Genomic DNA, 24717 nt, shown 5'->3' with positions numbered 1-24717 from the left:
CCCTCTGCCCCTCTCCCCACTTACACTTGGCTCTCTCTCTGTCTCTCTCTCTCTCAAAAAAAACCTCAATCAAGTAATCAACCAATCATTATTTTCTTGGAAAAATTGATGGAGGAAGATCCAGACCTAGATCACTAGAGCAAAAAAAATTTACAATTTTGAAGGACAAGTCTTCCACTATCAAAATAGAAAGAACACATGTGTGTAGTTATCCACATAGGAATAAAAATGAGTTGTTTGTATTATTTCTCTATAATATGAAAAATTAACAATATCTATACAACATTAAGGTACATGCATTTTGGAATAAAAGGATTCCAGTGATAGAGATCAGAGGTGAACTATTATTACCTTAAGCCATTAGAATTAGGGAAAAGCCAGACACTAGCCAATCAATGCACTGCATTCTTTCAATCACAGATATTGGTTCTGAGTGTTGGACCACCTAACCACAATTGATCTAGCCTCTCACTTAAAAAGGAGGCTTAAGTATCTGGGAGACACCTTTGGTAACTGTGACAGAACCAAGCTTTGGGGATAAAATTGATATCACAGAATACAGAGAGGAAAGAAAAGATAACAAGCACCTTGATATTATTGATTAAAACACAGATTTAATCCTACTCTACCTACAACTGTTTTTGGTTATGTGAATCATTAAATTTCCTTATTGTGTAAGTCAGTGTGAGTTTATTTTTCTTTTATATGACATGGAAGGTATTAGAGCTGATAGGCCAGACAAATTTTGTTTCATTTGAAAAGACAATGTAAAGACATTTTAAATGTTCAAAAACTAAGATTATATTATTTTTGAGAAAATTACATAAAACATGCTGCTTATAAAAGCTGAATCAAAATTAAGTGTCTTTGATAGATGAATGGATACAGAAATATATGCGTAGTGGAATATTATTCAGCCTTAAAAAAGAAGGATAACCTGCCATTTGTGACAATGTATATGAATTTGGAAGACATTATGTAAGCGAAATAAACCAGCCACAGAAAAAAAATGCTATGTGCTCTCATATGTGTAATCTAAAAATCACAAACTTAGAAAAACAGAGGGAAGAATAGTGGTTGTGAGGTGCTGATGGGGAGATGTTGGTCAAAGACTAAAAGCTTTCAGTTATAACATGAAAAAGTTTCAGAGATCTAATGCAGAGCATAGTAACAATAAATATTAATGCATTGCATACTTGAAATTTGCCTGGAGAGTAGATCTTAAGTGTTCTTACTATATATATGTATATGTATGTATATATATATATATATATATATATATATATATATATATATATACAGAAATGTAACCATATGAAGTGATGGATATTTTAATTTAGCCTGATTGAGTGTTGTGATCATTATGTATACTCATATCAAAATACCACATTGTACATCATATATATATATATATAATTTAAAATTTGTCAGACCTCAGTAAAGCTAGACAAAATAACAGCAAATTTAAAAAAGAACTCAGTATAGAGGTCTTTCTTACTCAAGCTGGATGCCAAATGCTATATTTGGATTCGGAAGTCTTCCCTAAGATATTATACTTCTTTTTCTACTCTTCCTATACTTAGAAATAGATTTGTTATATATGCTGCATTCTTTATAACACAATGTTGGATGACCACCTAAAACAGTAATGATATGTTCCACTCTAATACTTGCCATAACAATACTAGCTATAACAATGGCTATATTATATTTACAAATTTGTGAAACGGTGCCACAATTACTAGAAAAAAATTCTTTTATTTTTTCTTTCCCATTAAAAAAGATGTGTAAAGCACTATAGTGATAAGTGACAAGATACAATGAAAAGTTTGCAGATACTTTTTGAGAAAACCCCAATTTATACCTTTTAATGGCAAGTACTTATGAATGTGCCCCTTATAATTATGCTCCCAGGTCAACCAATGAAGAGTGATTTTTTTTTAAGATCTTATTTATTCATGAGAGACAGAGAGAGAGACACACAGAGAGAGAGGCAGAGATAAAGGCAGAGGGAGAAGCAGGCTCCATGCAGGGAGCCCAATGTAGGACTTGATCCCAGGACTGGATCCTGGGAGTCCCAGATCATACCATGAACTGAAGGCAGACTCTCAATCACTGGGCCACCCAGGTGTCCCAAAAAGTGATCTTAAATAAAGAGCAACAGTAGCAACCAAAATGTATTGTGTGCTACCTATTGAGCTAGTCATATGAATTGCTTCCTTTAAATCTTCATCCCAACCCAGTGAAATACATTCCGCTATACTGAGTTGATTAGTCTCCCCAATATTCATGTGTCTCTGGTACCTGAGCATGTGATCTTATCTGGAAATAGAGTATCTTCAGATGTAATCAAGTTTAGTTGAGGTCATACTGGATTAGAGCGGGTCCCAAACCCAATATGACAGTTGTGCTCATAAAAGGAGAAAAATTCAGACACAGAGACACATATGGAGAACGCCATAAGACAATGGAGGAGAAGACTGGAGTGACATATCAGTAATGTAAGAGATATCAGTGATTGCTGGCAGAATCACCAGAAGCCAAAGATAGTCATGGCTCCCCTAGAAACTCCAGAAAGGACAAATGCTGCTGACTCTTTGATTTCTGACTTCTAGTCATCAGAACTGTGGGAGAATATCTTTCTCCCATGTTAAGCCACAATTTTTAAGTGATTTGTTATGGTAGCCCTAGGAATTAATACATTATTATGATTATATAGATGAGGAACTGATGCTTGGAGAGGTTATTGTGTAAATAAATAGAAAACAATTAAATCCAAAAATCTGACACTGGAGCCTATGCTCGCGATCACTATCTATATTCTAAGGTCTTTAAGGTAATACTTAATTGATGCATCTAATCTATAACTTTTTTTGTAGTATAATCATTGTTTAGCTGTTTAATAATATCCCTTGCAAATCATCCATATTATTCTATCAGTGCATGAAACTGGGTTCATCATCAGGCTTTCTCTCCCCAATCTGGACACTTGAGTGAATGCCTTTCCTTCCAGCACTTTGGAGACAGCATTATAAACTCAATTAGGAAGATCTTCCTTATTAATTCCTGCCCAAAGTCTAGTTTTGCATTCTTTATACGTGTTAGGACAATAACTATTTCTAAATAATATCAAAAATCTATTGTAATTTGCTTCTGAATTACATAGAAAATATAAATGTTTGGGGGCACCTGGTGGCTTAGTCGGTTAAGCATCTGCCTTCCGCTCAGGTCAAGATCTCTGGGTCTTGGGATTGAGTCCCAGCTCAGGCTCCCTACTTAGCAGCGAGCCTGCTTCTCCCTCTGCCCCTCTTCGGCTCCTGTGCTCTCTCTCTCAAATAAATAAATAAAATCTAAAAAAGAAAGGAAAATATAGATGTTTACAACTATATATAAGAAGAAACTAGATTTGGGAGAGTAGACAACATTTTTGAGCCATTTCAAAAATCATTAACAGACTTGAGAATATTTTGTAAATGAATAATGTAACACTCAAGTGATTTCCTTATTTAGAGCATTTGTTCCTTTCTCGTGGTTAAAGTATATTTTTATCATCTGATTTATTACTATGTCTGAGTTTTTTGTGGTTGAATAGTGTCCCCCAAAATGATATGTACATGTCATAACCACTGGTACCTGTGCATGTGAACTAATTTGGAAACAGGGTCATGCAGAAATAATCAAAGATTATTTGAAGACTAAAATTCATAGGTAGAATAGCAGTTGACAATGGAGACAGATTGGTAGGATCCTCTACAAACTGAGGACCACCAAGGATTTCAGACAACTACCAGAAGCCAGCTGAAAAGCATGGAAGAAAGAGTTCAGTGGAAGCATGGCTAGCTGACGCCTGAATTTTGGACTTCTAGCCTCCAATTTCAGTTGTTTAAAGCCACCCAGATCATGGTACTTTCTTATGGCAGCCTTAGCACATTAATACGAGTGTCTTTATCTTGAAATGTAATCATTTATTACATTTATTATAACTTTTATTATGGGTTCTCTACTTTCCTTTTTTTTTTTTTTAGATTATTTTTATTTATTTATTCATGAGATACACAGAGAGAGGCAGAGACACATGCAGAGGGAAAAGAAGCCTCCATGCAGGGAGCCTGATGTGGGACTTGATCCCGGGTCTTGATCCTGGGTCTCCAGGATCAGGCCCTGGGCTGAAGGCAGCGCTAAACCGCTGAGCCACCCGGGCTGCCCTCTACATTCTTTCTAAGGTACCTGCTTTGGGTTCATGGAACTTTAACTTCTTAAATGTGCACAGTTATTCTAATTTTTTAGAATCTAAAACGAAGAGATCACAATAATGAAAACCTGATTTGATATCTTAGTCTATATATTCTATAGTCTATATATTCTAAAAATAAGGGGCTTTTTTGAGTGTTAAAACCTGAAGATAGAAATTGAAATGGAACATAGGTGTCTCAGGAGAGCACTGATGGCAAACAGACCATCCGGCCAGGCCCCAGCCCTTTCGCCCCAGCATCGCCACACATGAACCGTATTATGGTTCAAATTTATAGCTTTCAGAAGTCTCAACTGCTCAATTGTGGGAAGGAAAAGCCCATTATAGTTCTGTTGTATCTAGTCCATACTTCACAATGCCCATGTGAAACATAATGTATAGAATGCTGATGAGGTTTTAGGGTGAAAATCTCGAGTCAGCCAAAAACATGATTAATATTAGTCTTTTGGAGCAAAGGTCTAAAATCTAATACATTTTATTTTATAAGTGAAACTAGCAGAATGTGAAACTGAGCAGATAGGCAGGTACAAACCTATAACCTTCAGTTGTCCTCTCAGAGAATGTGGTACCTCTAATCTCACAAATAATATCACTGTAATTAAATGTAACAAGAGCAGATATCAAGAATGTGCGTTGCCACTAGGGACCTTAGCCAACGTGCAAAGCATGTTATTTGTCTTGGGAAACTTCTCACCTCTTGGTAAACTCTCTTAATCAGCTCGGAGGCACCCAGTGCCCTCATGCTGCCCTCTGGCTGTCCCAGGCTCCCCTCGCACCCTGAATGCCTACATCCCCTCCCCCTGGAGCTGCAGTTCTGTGCTTCAAAAGCAACCTTCCCACCAGTTCCACTTTTCAATCAAAACTCTGGTTTCCTCAGGCTGGCTGATTTTGGCAGGCTCTAAGCAAAATCCTAATCCGATAATCTGATTAAATTAATCCAAAGTAAATTGTGAATGGCTAATAGCCTAAATTTCTGAGAAACCAAGTTCTTGACAATCTAATTTGTGGAATCTACGAACAAAATGTACCAAACTGGAAATTTTCTGAGTGTATTGTTTATACTCGAATTTACTCCATTGCCTGTCTGCCTGCCTGCCTTCTTCTTTCCTTCCTTCCTTCCTTCCTTCCTTCCTTCCTTCCTTCCTTCCTTCCTTTTCTATCCATCCATGCCTTTCTCTTTCTTACCTTTCCTTCTTTCCATTTTTCTCTTTCTGTCCTCTCTCCTGCCCCACTTCCCTCTCTCTCATTACTGGGTCAGCAATGTGGCACTTGCTTTTTGCATGTTAACTTATCCATAAATCGGCTTCCAGATAGGAATAAAACCATGACAATCACTGTCTTTCCCAAGGAAAATGCAACTTCTTCATTCACCAGCATTGGCACTAACTGTACTCAATATTTGCCTCTGCTCATGACTTTTTAAATCTGTAATGAGAAAAAGAAATTATTCAACTAAGAATCAGAATTATATTTTCCCCTGCTTTAATAATCTTCCACTTATTTAAAATGTAAATAATGCATTTAGAAGCATCCCAACGACCCACTTCTATTGTTGTTGTTTTGTTGTTATTATTATTATTAAAATACTTAACCCATCACAGCTACTATTAATCAGAATGCCTTTCCCAGAAATATTAGGCATCTTTTATCAGTAATTATTGATAGCTGCATTAGGCTATCAATGCAAAGCATATGTATATCGTATATTATTAATAATTTTCTTTAAAATATTCATTTAATGAAGAATACCATGGTTTATATTTTTTATAAACAATCAAAATAGTTTATATTTATTTCATTCATTTCTGTGCTATTCTAAATATTTTGCATACAGAAATTCATTTAATCCTCAAAAGAATATTACGGCTCGGCTATTTTTTAGACTTGCTTCCAACAGATGTAAAAACTAAGGCTTGATGTATTTAAGGAATTTTTCCAGGATCACACAGTAGGTAAACTGTATTTAAAAATCACTGTATGAGGGATCCCTGGGTGGCGCAGCAGTTTGGCGCCTGCCTTTGGCCCAGGGTGCGATCTTGGAGACCCGGGATCGAATCCCACGTCGGGCTCCTGGTGCATGGAGCCTGCTTCTCCCTCTGCCTATGTCTCTGCCTCTCTCTCTCTCTCTCTCTCTCTCTGTGACTATCATAAATAAATTTAAAAAAAAGTTTAAAAAAAAATCACTGTATGAGCCTGGGTGGCTCAGTTGGTTGAAAGTCAAACTATTGGTTTTGGTTCAGGTCATGATCTCAGGGTCATGGGACTGAGCCTCAAGTCCCTTAGTGAGGGGTCTGCTTGAGATTCTCTGTCTCCCTCTCCCTCTCTTCTCTCTCAGGCATGCATGCTCTTTCTCTTTCACTCTCTCTATAAGAAAAATAAATATTTTTAAAAAAATCACTGCATGAGTGCATAAAAGAATAAGAACCATCTACTCATTCAGGAATATGTACGCATTTCTTTTTTTAAAAAAGTAAGTTATATATGAATATTTCAAGCTCAGTCTCCAATGGAAGGTGAAGGACCAGTAAGGGGGTGTTGGACTCGTGTTGAAAGATTGCCTCACATGGAAAATAAAATAATTTCTGAGGGTATCTTATATTAACCTGGAGGAAGGCTGGTGAATGAGAGCCTATAAACAGGAAGAGTAGTAAGAAGTATTGTTAGCTCCAGTTCACTTCCTCTAAGGGGTGGTTCAGAGTAGTGGTAAGGGTATTCAAGTCAGGCTTTAGCAAGTTTAAAAATGACACCTCTGGTAGCAAAATGGTGAACAGAATAAAGACATATGAGAAATAATGTCTCCAAGAGCCTAACAAGTTGGTGAAAGAGAAAATGAGTCACCCTAACTGCTATGAAATAGGACGAGAAAAATACAACATAAATTTTTATCAGAATAAAGCTATGTGTCATCTAAGAATATAGCCCCAACCCAATATTATTTCATTTGTTTCAATTGAATACATTGTTTGAGACTTTCCAAATTACATTGCTAAGCCAAATACTATTAGCAGGCCAGACAAATGAGACATTTAAACAATTATTCAGGGATCCCTGGGTGGCGCAGCGGTTTGGCGCCTGCCTTTGGCCCAGGGCGCGATCCTGGAGACCCAGGATCGAATCCCACATCGGGCTCCCGGTGCATGGAGCCTGCTTCTCCCTCTGCCTGTGTCTCTGCACCTCTCTATCTCTCTCTCTCTCTCTCTCTCTGTGACTATCATAAATAAAAATTAAAAAAAAATATTTAAACAATTATTCAATAAATGTCATAGCTGGCTGTTTTAAATTATAAAAGTAATGCCTTCTTGAGGTTAAAAAATTCTAATACTATAGAAGTATATAAAACAGAAAATAAAAAGGACTTTCCTTTCTCTTCATTTTATTCCACTGATATATATATATATATATAGTAACCTGGGTATTTTTAAGACATTTCACTGCATGAACAAATATATACTCATTTGTCTTTATGTAAAACATATGGGCTAAAATTATAATTCTCTCTCAATATATAGTTATCCTATGGCTACAATGTAAGATTGATACGTTTTTTTTTTTTTCTGTCAGCAAAGAGATCTCATCATGCATATGCTATAATTTGATTTATCTCATTTCTGCCCCCAAATATTTCATGGAAAACTTTCTAGGCCAGAACATCTAGTCCTACCATAGTCTTCTTTTAAAAGTTACTTAATATTCCATAGTATGGTGTCTTATAAGTCAAACAACTCTTCCATAATGTTTTGGTTTTTTTCTCAAGCTTGATTTTCACACATTAATATATATTGCCTTATGTATTTAGGGACCTAAGTTCCAACTCATTACTACTTCTGTTTAATTTTCCTAGAAATGCAAGCTATGGTTTTAGTGTGTTTCATTGTATATATCATACTGTATATTTTTTCTCTATTTTCTGGAATAAATGAGATATGGAAAATTTGGAAAAGGCACTTTATCCAATTACTTCTCATACATCTCACACTACATATTTTGGGGGGCAAGAAAGTAGACGTAAAGCCAAATGGCTGAGTTTAAAATACCCTGTAGACCATAGTTAAGTATGTAAAAATTTAATAAACTCAAATTTCCAGTAACTCCGGCCAAAAGTTTATGCTCAAGAAATATTAACTGACCATCTTAAAAATAAATCCTACATGTTGGGATAGGAAGTTAGGCAAAGCATTCCCCCAATGATTCTAAGAAAAACTCACTGAAGGAGTCAGTGCACATGGGGTCATCGATGCAGCAGCAGCTATGTTTTCTTCTCCTTTTTGCTGATCCCCCCTTGGCACTAAAGAGACCCTTGTGTACAAAGAAATTTTGCAGCTGGGCAGAAGAGACAAGCATCTGGCTGAGCAACAACACTATAACTCAGAGCAACTTTTGGCTTTCTAAATTGATCTTATTAAATTTCAACTTTTTCTTCTGGAAAAGAGATTCACTAAGAGAAAAGAAATACCAAAATATTTCTGTACAATGACTGCAGCCAATAGGCTTCAGATATCTTCTAGGTGGGGAACACATTCACCATCAAATGGGGTCAGTGGTTATCATGAGAAGTCTTCTTGCGCTCATCAAAAACCAAGACAATCTCCCCTCTCCTCCCACCAAAAAACAAAACAAAACCCCCCAAACTCTAAAATATCTGGTTTACTTCTTTACATCTGGCATACTAATGAAAAGGGTAACATTAATTATCATTTGGTATAGACACAAATGAGAATCTTTGTTAGTAGAGTTCAGTGAGAATAAAAGAGTTTGCTGGAATACCAAAGAATCAATATTTCTATTAGTGTAAATGGAAGTGGGAGGCAATGTCCTCATTAGCAGGGATAGGAATATTATGCAGAAGGCAGAATAAATAATTTCTCAAGTCTCAAGCTGAGATGAAGAAAAGTTATGACTAGGTCAGAACTGGTTTTTCTATTTATAATTGCAAGCAGAAACAAATGAAACAAACAAAAACAAAACTCTGGAGGCAATATACATCAATATTCATATAACAGATGCCAATATCAGCAGAGTATTTAAAAAATAATAGATGATTTTAAAAATATACATTTAGTCATCAGGTAACTAAAAGTTTATGTAAGAGTTTGTAAAGTGACTGTAAAACAAATATGAATGGAATTTTAGATACTTTTTATTTGCAAGAATAATTATGTAAATTTGGTTCAGAGTTTAGAGAATGATGAGTGGGAACAAACCAATAAAACTTTTTGAATAGTTTTTATTCCTCTAAAAACATTTATAATTAAAGAGAAGTCATGAGAGTACAAATTTCATAGCCAATATCACCTGGAATATATATATATATATACACTTTCTTTAAAATGTTCATTGTTATGACTTCTGTCTTAAATTGGTAGACCCATGGAGATAAGGCACTAGAGATTCTTATAGACCAAGTAAAACTGACTTGCTTTTGAAAACTAATAAAAAGCCCTTTAAGCATCAAGGGATGTTTATTTAACTGTTGCATGCTTATGCTGAATAATTTGAGTAACCTAAAATAATAACCAAATTTTAAGAAACTGTAGTCTCTGCTGTGATATAAACCAGTACTATGATCCTAAATGTCACCTTAAAAAAAATTCCATGGTAGTAAGAGCACATATATGTGTGTCCCACTCATATGAGCAATCTTGAATTCTTCCTGAATGAAAATCAAAGTTAAAATCACCTGCCATGGGGGATAGCCCAGTGTCTTTTACAGCTAGTTTATCAAAAGAAGTCTGTAAGAGCAGACAAAGTTCAATTCAAATATCATATTTCACAACTACTTGCAATATGACTAGCATAAACATACATTTAATTTATATTTGTTTATTTACAATTTAACTGATGTAAAGTATAATTTAATTAACATATAATATTATACTAGTTTCAGGTGTACAACATGGTGATTTGAGAATTACATACATTATGAAACACTGACCATGATAAATGTGGTTTTTATCTGTCACCATACACCATTATGAGAATATCATTGACTATACTCCTTATGCCATACTTTTCAGCCCTAATGCTTACTTATTTTATAACTAGAAGTTTGTGCCTCTTACTTCCCCTTCATCTATTTTGCCATTCCCACTCCCCACCTCCAGCCCCCTTGGCAACCACTAGTTGGTTTTCTATGAATCTATTTCTCTTTCTGTTGTTTTGTTCTGGTTTTTTGTTTTGTTTTGTTTTGTTTTTTTAGATTCCACATATAAGTGAAATCATACGGTATTAGTCTTTCTCTGGCTGATATATTTCACTTAACATAATAGCTTCCAGGTCCATCCAGGTTGTTGTGAATGGCAAGATTCCATTCTTTTTTTGTGGCTGAGTAATATTCTATTATTTATATATACCATATCTTCTTTATCCATTCACCTTATCAATAGACATTTAGGTTGCTTCTTTATCTTTACCACTGTCAATAACACTGCGAAAAATACAGGAGTGTATATGCCTTTTTCAATCACTGTTTTCATATTCTTCAAGTAAATACCCAGAAGTAGAATTAACTGGATCTGTATGTTGCTTCTATTTTTAGTTTTTCGAGGAACCTCCACAGTGCTTGCAAATTATATATCTGATAAGGGGTTAATATCCAAAATATATAAGGAATCATAGAACTCTATGCTAAGCAAACAAATAGTCTGATTAAAAATGCAGAGAACCTGAATAGATATTTTTCCAAAGAAGGTATACAGATGGCCAACAGATACATGAAGAGATGCTCAACATCACTATTCATCAGGAAAATGCAAATTAAAACCACAACTAAATATCACCTCATACCAGTCAGAACAGCTAGTATCAAAAAAGACAAGAAATAAGTGTTGGCAAGGATGTGGAGAAAAGGGCATCCTCACAGACTGTTTTGGGAATATAAGTTGGTATGGGCACTCTGGAAAACAGTACAGAGATTCCTTTAAAAAACTAAAAAAAAAGTATGCATTTTATATGTGTGCAACTTACAAATGATAACTACACAACAGAGCATTAGAAAATTGGCTACTTGGGATCCCTGGGTGGCGCAGCGGTTTGGCGCCTGCCTTTGGCCCAGGGTGAGATCCTGGAGACCCGGGATCGAATCCCACGTCGGGCTCCCGGTGCATGGAGCCTGCTTCTCCCTCTGCCTATGTCTCTGCACCTCTCTCTCTCTCTCTGTGACTATCATAAATAAATAAAAATTAAAAAAAAAAAGAAAATTGGCTACTCTGGTCTATTTACAAGTCACTTACCATTTTGTGTATTTCATTCTCTTTTCTGTTTGAATCTTGACATCGAGAATTTCCTTTATCTCAGAAGCAGCAACAAGCTCCTGAAAGGTATTTTTATATTATAAAAGATTGCACTTATGCATATATGTACATATTTCCCCCAGAATATAGTCAGTTTTTTAAAACTATCTTTCATATTTATTAAGTGATTTATGTCCAAAAACAATCAGGAAATTAGTAGATTGTGTCTAAGAACAATTGATTTTTATTGAATGCTGTCAAGACATCAAAATGTGCGGATTCACCTTTGAAAAGTGCTAAATTTGCATTTATTCTTTTGTCCCTAGGCTAACAGCTGGGTGTTGTTTTTTTAAAGCACCCATTTGAGGTGCTAAGAGGTCCTAATTAGATGAATTAAATAAACACAACATTAAGTTTCAGAAATGAAGTGTCAGAACAGATACCTTTTGATCTGCATATCACTAAGGGAGCAACAGTAAATTGCAAATAATGTGATTATGTTCCCTGCCTCAGTATATTGAGTTTGATAAAAAAAAAGTTTTACTTTAGTAACTGCCCATGATATTGCTCTGAGTAATTGAAAGAGAACAAATTATGTTCTAGACACTGTCAGCTGCTTTCATTCTAATTTTTTCCTGCTCATATTATGAAGGAAGGAAAAGAGGGAGGAAGGGAGGTGGGAAGGAGGGAGGAAATAGAAGGGCTTCTGTGTTACAATGTAGCACTATCATCCTTGAGAGGAGCATGTTGTTTGCAGGGCCACTAAACAAAATAGAACAAATAAACTAACAACAGCGGCAAACCCGGAGGTTGACTTCATTTTAAGTCAATTCAACAAATCGATATGTAAGTAGGCACTGGGCTGGTTTATGAGAGCCACCAAGATCACTTGAGGGATTTACAATCCAACGAGGAAAGCAATCCAGACATGTCTACAACTAATGGTAAAATATGAAACAAATTAATTTTAAACATGAGACTCTTAATTATTTTTGAGTTGATCAGGGTAGGCAGCACTGAGGTACAATTTCAACTGTACTGAAATGAAAAATCAGCATGTAAAACATGGGAAGAGAGAAAGAGAACAACCCAGATTAAGAAAATAGCATGGGTTAGCAGGCAGAGGATTAAGTGTGATGGGATAATCTAATGAGTGATTTCACTCCAGCCCAAGTCCAGGAGTGGAGGTAGGAGAAAGAAGTTCATGTTCAAAGGGGAATTAATTGTTTTCTCTTGATGATTAACTAAGTTTGAAGTATCTATGGGAAATTCATATCCAAAGCTCAGGATGAGTATCCAAGTCAGAGGTAAAGATTGAGTCATCCACACAAAGATGGGAACTGAAGCTCTGGGAGCCTTTGAATTAGCCCACAGCATATGCATTGGTATGGCTAGAACAAACCCACGGAATGCCTATATTTAAACACAAGTAAGAGAAGATGCAAATAAGAAAAAAACTTTCTGGAAAGCAGCAAGAGAGCCAAGAGAGAGTATACCTCAGGTATTGTTAAGACAGTATGTCATGAAAGAAGAGAGTGGCCAACATTGTCAAATGATGCACATAAGCAGCAAATTCAGCTATTAGAAAGTCATTTGCACTCTTGGAAGGAGCAGGTTCAGTGAAATGGTGGGGAGAGAAACTAGATTCAGATTGCCTAGTGTATGTTGGTCAATCAAGGCAGGAAATAGTCAAAATGGGTGGAGAAGTTAGCAGAAAAGCATGGAACGTTTTCCAGAGGGAAAAAGCACACTCAAAAATGGAGAGCAAGAAGACAAATATGTAAATAAATAAATAAATAAATAAATAAATAAATAAATAAATCACCTTAAACAATATTAGTGGTAAAGTACCATATTTTAAATGTGATTTCTGTGTGATATACATTGGAGATCTGGGAACCAATCAAGCCTGAGACTTTCCAGCAAGGGCAATGAGTAGATCACTTTGAACAATTAAATTTCAGCATCCTGAACTGTCTGACACTACCTATCTGATTACTAAAAAAAAAAAATGTAATATGTGATTAAAAAATGAGCTTCTTTTTTAAAAAACTGTTTTTGGTAAAAGACACCTATTCATATCAACAGATACTTATGGAGCTCTATGACACAATCTCATTATAAATCTTTCAAAGGACTGATACAAGACAAAAAACCTACAAAGAAGAAAAAATGACTTTCTGTCTTCTTTTAAAACTTGAAAACATCCACTCTTACCACAGGGAAACTAAGGCAATTATTCAACAAAATATTTGAAGAATTAAATGTTTTCTATCCAAATAATTCTCACAAATACTCCTAGACTATGAATATATTTCTCAAGGATATAATCACTGCTTACACATCAGATGACCTGAAATTGACATTCTACAAAATAATTGGGTCATGCTCTTTCCAAGTGTCAAGGTCATGACAGGCAAAGGAAGACTGAGGAGATGTCAGATGGGAGGAGACTATGATGACTTGAGAATTGGATTCTGGACCAACAGAAAAACCTTAATGAGACAACCAAGGAGACTTAACTAGGTCTACGGAGTAGTTAATAGAATTGCTTTATTGTTAATTTCCTAGTTTAAATAATTATATCCTGGTTATGTAAAATGGTAATATTTGGGGAAGCTGTTAAAATTTGTAAGAGAATTTCTGTAGTATTTTTCAAACTCTTTTGCAAGTCTGAAATTATTTAAAAGTAAAAGTTAAAAGGGAAAGATTTTTAACTATGAAGAGAAATGGGTGAAGAACCATGTCTGGAGATAATAAGAGATAAAAACTAGACTATGCAGTTATATGTATCTTATTGCTTTTTTAAACTTTTAAAAGATTTCAGCCAACTGAAAATACATTTCTCACTGTCACTTGGTTCTGACCAAGTATATTTAAAAAAATATACTAAAATTGAAGTATGATGTGGGGAGAAAGTGACCTTGGGGAAAGCATGTTTCAACCAAGCACTTGGGTTCAGCTCCTTCATTTACAAAATGGATGAAACTTACATCAATTACCTGGACCCTGAAAAGCTATTATAATGACCCTCTGATAAAAACCACCAGATCAGGGCCTGCAGGTTTCCTTATTTTATCAAGTGCGAAAAGAATCATCCTGATGTAGCAAATTGGGTACTTGTCCCTGGAATGCTTGTCACCGAGTTTCTCCCACCAAAACCAGTCATCATGTCTCAAGCTGTGATGATAAAACTTGTATTGAGCAGGATACTGTCAACCAAACTGGGAATCTTGGACAAGAGACTCTAGCTGAGAGCACATGGCAGTGCCTCCCTTGTGATGAAGAAAGGGATAAAGATCTATGGAAACAGACCAGCACCCCATTTGTATGGGGCACAGCAAGTCAACTACTGTGGCAACAACAGCCCTGCAAGCAAGTGATGGCTACAAGTGTGTGTGTTCCCAGGTCTCCACCGTACATTCTGCCATGGAAAAATAATGGAAATATACAACTGAATATCTATCTCATCAAATGCTAGGCTAAAAGGATCCTTGCTTCTTCCTGCTACCAGGGGGTTCTTCCTTTTATTCCCCTCCTAATCTAATTATAGAAAGATAAACTGTCAGTGACTTTCAAACTGGGGGCAGGGGTCAGGGGAAGAGAAAGAAAAATATACTAAAAATACCTGGGACCTAAAGAAAGAAATTTCTTGCTTATATGTGAAGTAGTCTGTGTATATTCAGTAAGTAAACTAATAAGTAGAAACTCAGACTGTGATTTTTCAAACTGGTTTTTGTGTGACTTTTCTAGTAGAAAAGATGATCAAGGCCAATTTTGAAGTTGCCATGCCATTCAACTCAGAGTATCTACTCTGTGTAAGACACTATTGATCGTAAACAAAACATGATCTCTTATTACAAAGAGTGCTTCATCAAGGTTGGTAGACTTTTTTAAAAATTATTTTATTTATTTACTCATGACAGACACAGAGAAGCAGAGACATAGGTAGAGGGAGAGGCAGGCTCCCTCCGGGGAGCCTGATGCAGGACTGGATCCAGGACCCCTGGGATCATGACCTGAGCCAAAGGCAGATGCTCAACCACTGAGCTACCCAGTCATCCCAATGTTGGTAGACTTTTATACACAGTTCCCAAAACCAGTATTTCATAGAATGTGTTATAACAAAGAGGCAAGCTAAGTCCTGTTAAGACATAAGGAACAAAGGGAACATTTGGATTACTTTGCAGAGGCCTGGACAAATAGTTGTCCACCATGGTGAAAATTTGGAAAGGTGTTAGGAAGACAAGGTCATCTGAAGGCAGCAGAGGATTCTAATGGGTAGTGATTGAGATATAAAGGAAAAAGCACTTTGGGAAGAGAGGAAAGCCTAAGCAGAGTCATGAGACAGAGAATTGTAGGGTTATTTTGATTCAAATAAGAGGAGGAAGAGCTCCCAGGGTGGAATTTCACTGAGTGATAGGGAGTGAACAAGACAGTTTGGGGTTTAATCAGCCCCAGGGCTCCCAGAAAATTGTATTTTGCAAGTAAATGCCAACCTTCTAATGTTTAGGGCCAACACCACTAAATACTGCTCAATACCCTTCTGTCTCTAAATTCAGCATATTTTCATAGTACACAAAGTATGAAACACACATTTTAGCTGTTCACTCCAAACTGGTACTAGCAAATTCCAAAGATGCTGGATCTTAAAACATGCTTCAGGTCCACAATTTTGTAAGTAGGCACTTACTATTCACTGCCCACTTCTAAGAGGTCAATAATTCAGATTGGCTACAGGATCCAAGACTCAACGTCAAGTTATCCACTGAGGTCTTACAAACCTAAAAACTTCTTTGTTGATTGGATAGGGATTTAATTCTAGCAGCAATTGTGTACAGTATTTTAGCAGCACTTTCCTCTTATAAAACATTAGTCCCAGAACATGTTAATTGGTATGAGGTAAAAAAGCATTCCCTCAGTAAATAAGTTTGGTAAACACTGGGTTAAGGAAAGTTAATCAGATATCTTTGCTGCAGGAGTTATCAGAACCTAGATCATGCTAATGAGAAATACAGAACTTAATGAAGAGGGAGATAATACAATTGTATACAAAACCAACAGAAACCTAGTAATACAAGTGTTCCAGAGAACACATACTTGAAAACTGTAACAGATGGCATCTCTGCTTCCTCTCATTTTAAGTCTATCACACATAAGTTACAATGGCTTACAATGCCAATGGATAGTCATCAGATTCTTTCACAGAGATACTTATATTTTGTGGTTGTTATAGGGATTGAGGTTCAAACTATTTACCTATCTGCCATTATATTTTTAATCATAGTATGTTAGCTAAGACTTTTTGGCGCTTTCATCAGGCTATTTACATAATGATACATTTTTTAAATTTACAGTCCTCTCAATTAAACATTAAGATTATCCTTCTTCATGTATATGATCAGAATTGTCAAACATATGGCAGACACTATATACCCTTCAGAAAAAGCTTAGGGTATGTTTTAATACAATTTTTTGTTTTAGGGGTTTATTAGTACTAAAAAAACCTCAGCATTATGCTAACAGATTTCTGTAATCAGGTTTTCCCACACAAATAGTAATTTACTAATAGTCCCATCTATCTAGAAAGTGAAATATTTTTGGAATATCTGAGTCTTAGAGGCAAATGATGGATATCATTGTTCTTGTTCCTAATAAGAAGTGACATTAGATCATCTCACTACAGCTCTTTCCAGGTTGCTGTTCTGTATTTTTTCTCACCATTTTAGTTAATCTTTGCTTTCCACTATCCCAAGCAAACTCATAAGAAATATTTTTTTTTGTCTTAGTCTCTAAAAAAAGCTTTCGGAATAAGTCTGATGGTTGTGATGGAATAGCATTTAATTCAAAATATTAGAATTTTTAGATATAAGGCAATAATATTTAGAATACAGAAATAGGAAGTCTGCTAAAGTTAGGCCTTATTTCTTCTCCAAGCAATGAGTGTTTGCCTACTTGCTCCCTACTCTCTGCTTTGAAAGGTGAGTGCAAACCTTGTGTGGGCAGCCACTTATAGTAAAGGAAATGGCTTTCAGTTCCTCTTCCCTGGAATGTTCCAGCCCTTCATTACTAGTCCTTTCATGTTCCAGATTTTTACTTAACAGTTACCTCTTGGGCAGCCTGGGTGGCTCAGCGGTTTAGTGCTGCCTTCAGCCCAGGGCCTGATCCTGGAGACCTGGGATCGAGTCCCACGTTGGGCTCCCTCCATGGAGCCTGCTTCTCCCTCTGTCTGTGTCTCTGCCTCTCTCTCTCTGCCTCACATGAATAAATAAATAAAATCTTAAAAAAAGAAAAAGAGTTACCTCTTCAGTGAGGTCCTCACTGGCTAACCTATCTGTAATTTTTATCCTCCCCTTAATATTTCTTTTTTTCTACCAAGTAGTGTTTTTTTTTATATAGCTTTTATTTAAATTCCAGTTAGTTGACTTGCAGAGTAAGATTTGTTTCAGGTATACAATAGAGTGATTCAACACTTCCATACATGTCCCAGTGTTCATCACAACAGGTGCACTCCTAATCTCTGTCACCTCTTTCACCCATCCCCCCACCCACCAGCCCTCTGATAATCATCAGTTTTTTTTTATAAAGAGTCCGTTTCTTGGTTTGCCTCACTCTCTCTTTTTCCCCCTTTCTTCATTTGTTTGTTTCTAAATTCCACATGAGTGAAATCATATGGTATTTATCTTTCTGTGTCTTATTTCACTTAGCATAATATTCTCTAGCTCCATCCATGTTGTTGCAAATGGCAAGGTTTCATTCTTTTTATGGTTGAGTAATATGTATATATATATATATATATGTATACTATATATCAGAATATATAATATACTGGGTGATATTCATACTGAGTTATATTAATATATCCATATATGAATAATATTAATATTCATATATGAATAATATTAATATATATACCATTTCTTCTTTATCCATTCATCAATCAATGAACACTTGGGCTATTTCTTGAGATGGTCTGTTGGCCATCTGTGTGTCTTCTTTGGAAAAAATGTCTATTCATGTCTTATGTCCAATTTAAATTGGATTATTTATTTTTGGGTTGTTGAGTTTTATAAGTTCTTTGTATATTTTGGATACTAACCCTTTATCAAATATGTCATTTGCAAATATTTTCTCTAATTCCATAGGTTGCCTTTTTGATTTGTTAATTGTTTCCTTTGCTGTGAAGAAACTTTTATTTTGATGTAGTCCCAATAGTTTATTTTTGGTTTTGTTTCCCTTGCCTCTGGAGACATAAGGAGAAAAAAGTTGCTAAGCCAATGTCGAAGAGGTTACTGCCTATGTTCTTATTTAAAATATTAATGGTTTCAAGTCTCACACTTAGGTCTTTAACCCATTTTGAATTTGTTTTTGTGTATGGTGTTAAAAAGTGGTCCAGTTTCAATCTTTTACAAGTTGATCTCCTGTTTTCCCAACATCATTTGTTGTACTTTTTTCTCATTGAATGTTCTTTCCTGCTTTGTGGAAGCCCAACTGACCATACAGTTGTGGGTTCATTTCTGAGTTTTCTACTCTGTTCTATTGATCTATTTTTGTCTATTTCAGTGCCGGTATCATACTGTTTTTATTACTACAGCTTTGTAATATATTGTGAAGTCTGAAATTGTGATGCCTCCAGCTTCGCTTGTCTTTTTCAAGGTTGCTTTGGCTATTCAGGGTCTTTTGTGGCTCCATACAAATTTTAGGAATTGTTTGTTCTAGTTGTATGAAAACTGCTGTTAGTATTTGGTAGGGATTGCATTAATTGTGTAGATTACTTTGGATAATCTACATATTTTAACAATATCTGTTCTTTCAATACAAGAGTATGGGATGTTTTTGTTTCCATTTCTTTGTGTTGTCTTCAATTTCTTTCATCAGTGTTTTACAGTTTTCAGAGTACAAATCTTTCACCATTTTGGTTAAGTGTATTCCTAGCTCCTTAGTGTTTTAGGTGCAATTATAAATGGGATTGATTCCTTAGCTTCTCTTTCTGCTATTTCATCAGATTTCTGTATGTTAACTTTGTATCCTGTGACTTTACTGAATTTTTATCATTTCTAGCATTTTTTTGCTGGACTCTGTCAGGTTTTCTATATAGAGTATCGTGTTGTCTGCAAATAGTGAAAGTTTTACTTCTGACTTGTTATTTTGGATGCTTTTATTTCTTTTTGTTGTGACTGCTGTGGCTAAACTCCCTGTAACATTTATATGCACCGTTTTCCTGCTTTATTTTTTCCCATTATTTTTCATTACTTAATGCACAGTTATACTTATTTATATTGTTTATTACTAACTTCTATCACTAAGATGTAGACTCCACAACAGCAGGGAGTTTTGTCTTTTTCTTTAATTCTTCATTTCCAGCAACCAGGACAGTACTTGGCATATAATACATGTTCAATAAATTGAATGAATGAATCTCCACCCTCATATAAAATCTCCTCTAAGTGCACAGATAATTCTGCTAATTGGTAAACTTTGTTAAATAGCTATCTTCTCAAAACCCTTTAATAGTTTAATGACAATATGTAAAAGCTGATGAAACAGTTGATGAAACATTGGACAATCAATAAAATCTTATAATGTGATGAGCAAATGTTCATGTCATATGTAAAAACAACTAAAAAACTTTAAAAGCCAATAGTAAACAAAAATGTATATTGGATGGTAACATTAACAGTCTTTATCTTATCTATACTTCTCTAAATTTTATAAAATGGACTCATTTTGGGGGTACCTGGGTGGCTCAGTCAATTGAGCGTTCAACTCTTGGTTTCAGCTCATGTCATGATCTCAGAGGCCTAAGATCGAGCCCCATGTTGGGCTCCATGCTCAATGGGGAGACTGTTTGAGATTCTCTTTCTCTTCCTCTGCCCCTCCTCCGACTCACACACATATGCGTTCTCTCTCTCTCTCTGTCTCTCAAATAAATAAATCTTAGAGAAAAGAACACTCATTTTTTCCCCAACTTTATTTCTCTATAAACTTCCATAAACACACTCAAATAGGTCTGGTCTAGTCATTTCATTGTTTATCCAGATTATATATTAATTTGTTATTATTTTATAGCTCTTGTCTTTCCAACGTGGTTGTAAACTCCCAGAAAGCAAGATCATATTTTAAACAACAGTGATTCCACAACATCTAACTCACTAAGAAACATATGACTAGCCCTTATTACATACGTGTGTACTGACTGGTTGGTTGATTCACATGTGGCATTGTATATGATATCTGCAGATACAGGAATAGGTCTCTGCCATCTTATAACCAATTGGCTCTTTAGGATGACACTAAGGTAACAAGCAAAAGAAGCATGTAAGCACTTATTCTACATTCACAAGTCATTTAGAATATCATGAACAGCTCTAATTTAAAATTTGCAAGAAGAATTACATTTACACAAGTGATGCATATCTATGAGATGAAATGCACTCTCCTTTGAAGTAATTTTTGAAGAGATTTAGATTTTTTTATATATGAGATATCAAAAATTGTGAAAAATGATATTCAACATTATTAATGTTTGCTCAATACTGCAATTTATTTAAGCAGGACTTCAATGCCCAACATTTTGGTTATTTTTTATTATAATTAGACCTATAAAAAGTATATTCTAAGCTAAATTTCTGATTGCCATATTATGAAAAATTCAGGTATTTTTACTTAATAATCCAGTAAAGAAAGATGATCAGTAATATCCTGTCTCAGTCCACACTAGCTCAATATTTGTTTTTTTTTTAAGATTTTATTTATTTATTCATGATAGACATAGAGAGAAAGAGAGAGAGAGGCAGAGACACAGGCACAGGGAGAAGCAGGCTCCATCCCTGGAGCCTGACGTGGGACTCGATCCCGGGACCCCAGGATCACGTCCTGGGCCAAAGGCAGGTGCTAAACCTCTAAGCCACCCAGGGATTTCCTAGCTCAATATTTGGAACTGAAATTTATAGATGAAAGATTATAACTGTTCTAGGGATTTTCATGATAGTGCCAAATGTGTGCATTTTTTCCATTATAATTTTTTTTTCTATTTATCGAGTGCCTTCCACTTCCAGGCTGGGACGTTCAGAAGGCCAATGAGTCAGCACTTGTGATATCTGTGGTACAGTTTACACATGTGATTATATTAGAATCCTAAGGACATTTTGATTTTTTACTGGGAATAAACATTCCTGAAGTGCCTATAAAGTACATGAAATATGATGCAATGTTCCAATAAGTGATAAGTAACCATTACCAGAGACATTTACTTCTTCTTAAAAGAGAATTTGTGGTGATGTTTAAGCCTCAAATAGAGGAACATATAGTTCCTTGAAGTCCCTTGAAATAAGGATATTTAATGCAGTTGTGTTTAGACTGGCATTATAATGATCATAAAATGGCTGCCTTTTTTCCCTTTCATACCAAAACGGTTTCTATCAATTCAAAATTTGAAGATATTAAACTTCCAAATTTTTTTTTTTTTTAGAAAAAAGCTTTTGAGAAAAATTTGAATATTGTCCAGGGCTACAATATTCTGACAGTCAAAGAGAGAAACCAAACTAAAATGGTAAGGATATTATCAGTAGTGAGAGTTTCATTACAAAGTATAAAAAAGCAACTAGCATAAAGTCTACTTGTAAGCCATGATTAATTTAAGAATAAGAGTTATGACAATTTAAAATATGTAAACCATCTTGAATGTTATTCAAGCAGTAAGTGCCAAGTATTTGGACATTTTAAGATTTTCAGATGCTCAGCATTTTTACTGGTATGTTTAAAATGTTCTCTTTTAAATTAAGGAATGTATTTTTAAAGCTACTAGTAGAATAAGTGGATCTATATTAAGTTTTACGGCATTTAAAAAATGTAGTATCCATACATATAATTTCTTTGATGCAATATTAATTTTATATTTTAATAGCTCATATTAAGGTCAACTTTCAACATAAAAATTCAAGTCAAACAACAAAAATGTTAGTGTATCTAAAAAGGACTTATTGAGAAACCAAGCAAGGAAAAAAAAGAAGCCATAATAATTTCACAGAAGTAAAATTCCTTGGGATTCTACTTGAAAAGTCAACAACTAAAACATAAAAAGAAAGAAAGAAGGAAAGGAAGAAGGAAGAAAGGGGAAAAAAAGTAAGAGAGAAAAAAGAATTAAAATATATGTCTCCATGTATTACTAATACATATTATTAAAAGTATATGCTAATCACAAAGTTAAGAAGAGGCTTGATATATAAGTAAACCCTGAATTGGTAAAAAAAAAAAATCTTTATGGAGAAATGATCCTATGGAAGGAGCCTGTGTCATAAAGAGGAGAGGTCATTTTAGAGGAGGACGGTGAAGTTAAAAAGCATAATGTCAAGTTTTAAATCATCTGTTCATATTCCAGAGAGAATAATAAATCTGTCCTAGATAAATCTGTTCTAATTCTAGGTAGAACACAATTTAGCAAAACTTGTTTTGATACGGAGAGTCCCAGTTTTTGTCCTAATCAGAAAGGTAGCATTTGTAAGCTTACATTTTAAAGCAAACTCGATAAAAGCAACTCTTACCTACATACCAAATACTTATTGGAAAACAGAGGAGATATTTCTCTTTGGTGTGTGTTGATCCATCTATTTTGGCAGGGGAGAAAGCAGTTCTTTAAAAAGTAAACTATCTACCACTTGACATCTCTTCCTTTATTATGGAAAAGGAGTCCTTTACTTAAAAATTTGTACTTGTATTTCTTCATTTAAACATTACAATTAATTAAACTTAAATTAATTAAAATTAATATATTTCCAATAACTGGAACACCTGTGGTGAAACTCTATTTCCAAAACAAATACATTTAGTAAACATAAATTATAAATTTATCTTAAAAGGCACTTTATGAGCAAAGTATCAGTACACACTACCATGAGTAACTTTTCCCTAACCAGATGTTTTAAATTCTATGTAGCCAAGGTCTTAATTTGGGCAGGGATGAATAAAAAGAATCTTCCCATTGACCACTGTTACACTATTCAGAGGTATTATCCCCAAAGCATATTAAATTTTAATTTGCAATTATAAAAAGATGATTATTTCAATGTGAAATAATTCTTCATAATGAGGGAAAATGGGCATTTGGGGAAGAGGTCAGCATTTGCAAACAATAAAATTGAGGATTTTCTCATGTTGAAAAACATCAAAGCAAGCAGCTTTTTGTTATACTGGGTGCCAAAGGTTCAAAAGCATAAGTCAAAATGTCCTCATGAGATCACCTGGCGTTTATTTCTTTAATATCTCTTGTTCAAGACATGGCAGCAATGAGGCACAAAGCTAGCTCACAACACACTCTGCATTATAAAGACCTCATCTTGTAGTAATTGTTCTTTTTTCAAGAGAAGGGTCCTTAGTTACATAAATGAGCATGATTTGGAAATGGAAAAGCCTAACCACGAAGGACAGCTATATCCTCTAGACAGACACAGATTTCAAAATGTTTAGAAACTAGACGTTAATTGAAATACTTCTTCAGCAATTAATACTTACCCTTCAGCTCAGTTTTAGGATGAAAACTTTGTTTAAGATAATAGTTTTATTCATCAAATTTCTGGTCACATTACTCAGTACAGTACACTTATTATAATTCCATAGATATCATCTGGATTCGGTATTAAATTCTTAGATGTAAAATTTACATCTTATCTGTACTAAGCTATTATTTTTATTGTTATTATTTTATGACAGATGATACCTTCTGAAGGTATTGAAAGCATTTAGATAAAATTAAGAAGGTAAAATATGTAGTCAGGTTAGATTTGCAAAAAGTTAAATTAGCTGAAAATATATTTGCATGGTTATGAATTATCCAGACATAGAAGTAATTTACTTTCTGATTATTTTCAAGATAATATGTGTCGACTTTTCAATTAGAATCTGAGGAGTTTTTCCTCCAATTTTACAGCAGTTTATGAAACGTGCCTTCTCATGCCTACTATCACTTCTGCCCCATGGCTCTAACAGCTGCTATGAAGAGTTAGAAAGCTATGAAAAAGAGACTGTTCTCTTTAAATTGTAGATAAATGGATTTTTTTCCAGTAGCTAATAGGACTCAAAGACATCCAATAAACAAAAAATACACTTCATGTTCTTGAAGCAATTGGATTCAGAGAGAGGTTTTCACAACTAATATATCAAATACATCAACTATTTTATGCAAGCAAACTGTCAGTTCAATGGAGCAAGGGTTGTGACTGAGCATAGAAGACCAAGTGG

At 34.9% G+C, this 24717-nt stretch overlaps 1 pseudogene; it reads left to right on the top strand.

The window, feature by feature from the left end:
- Positions 1-14459: 14459 nt before the first annotated feature.
- On the top strand, positions 14460-14962 carry LOC129502305 (gametocyte-specific factor 1-like; annotated as a pseudogene).
- The last annotated feature ends 9755 nt before the right edge of the window (positions 14963-24717 follow it).

Source organism: Nyctereutes procyonoides, unplaced genomic scaffold, assembly GCF_905146905.1.
Source record: "Nyctereutes procyonoides isolate TBG_1078 unplaced genomic scaffold, NYPRO_anot_genome, whole genome shotgun sequence".
In the NCBI taxonomy this organism is placed as follows: domain Eukaryota; kingdom Metazoa; phylum Chordata; class Mammalia; order Carnivora; family Canidae; genus Nyctereutes; species Nyctereutes procyonoides.
This window is presented reverse-complemented; position numbering and strand designations above follow the sequence as displayed.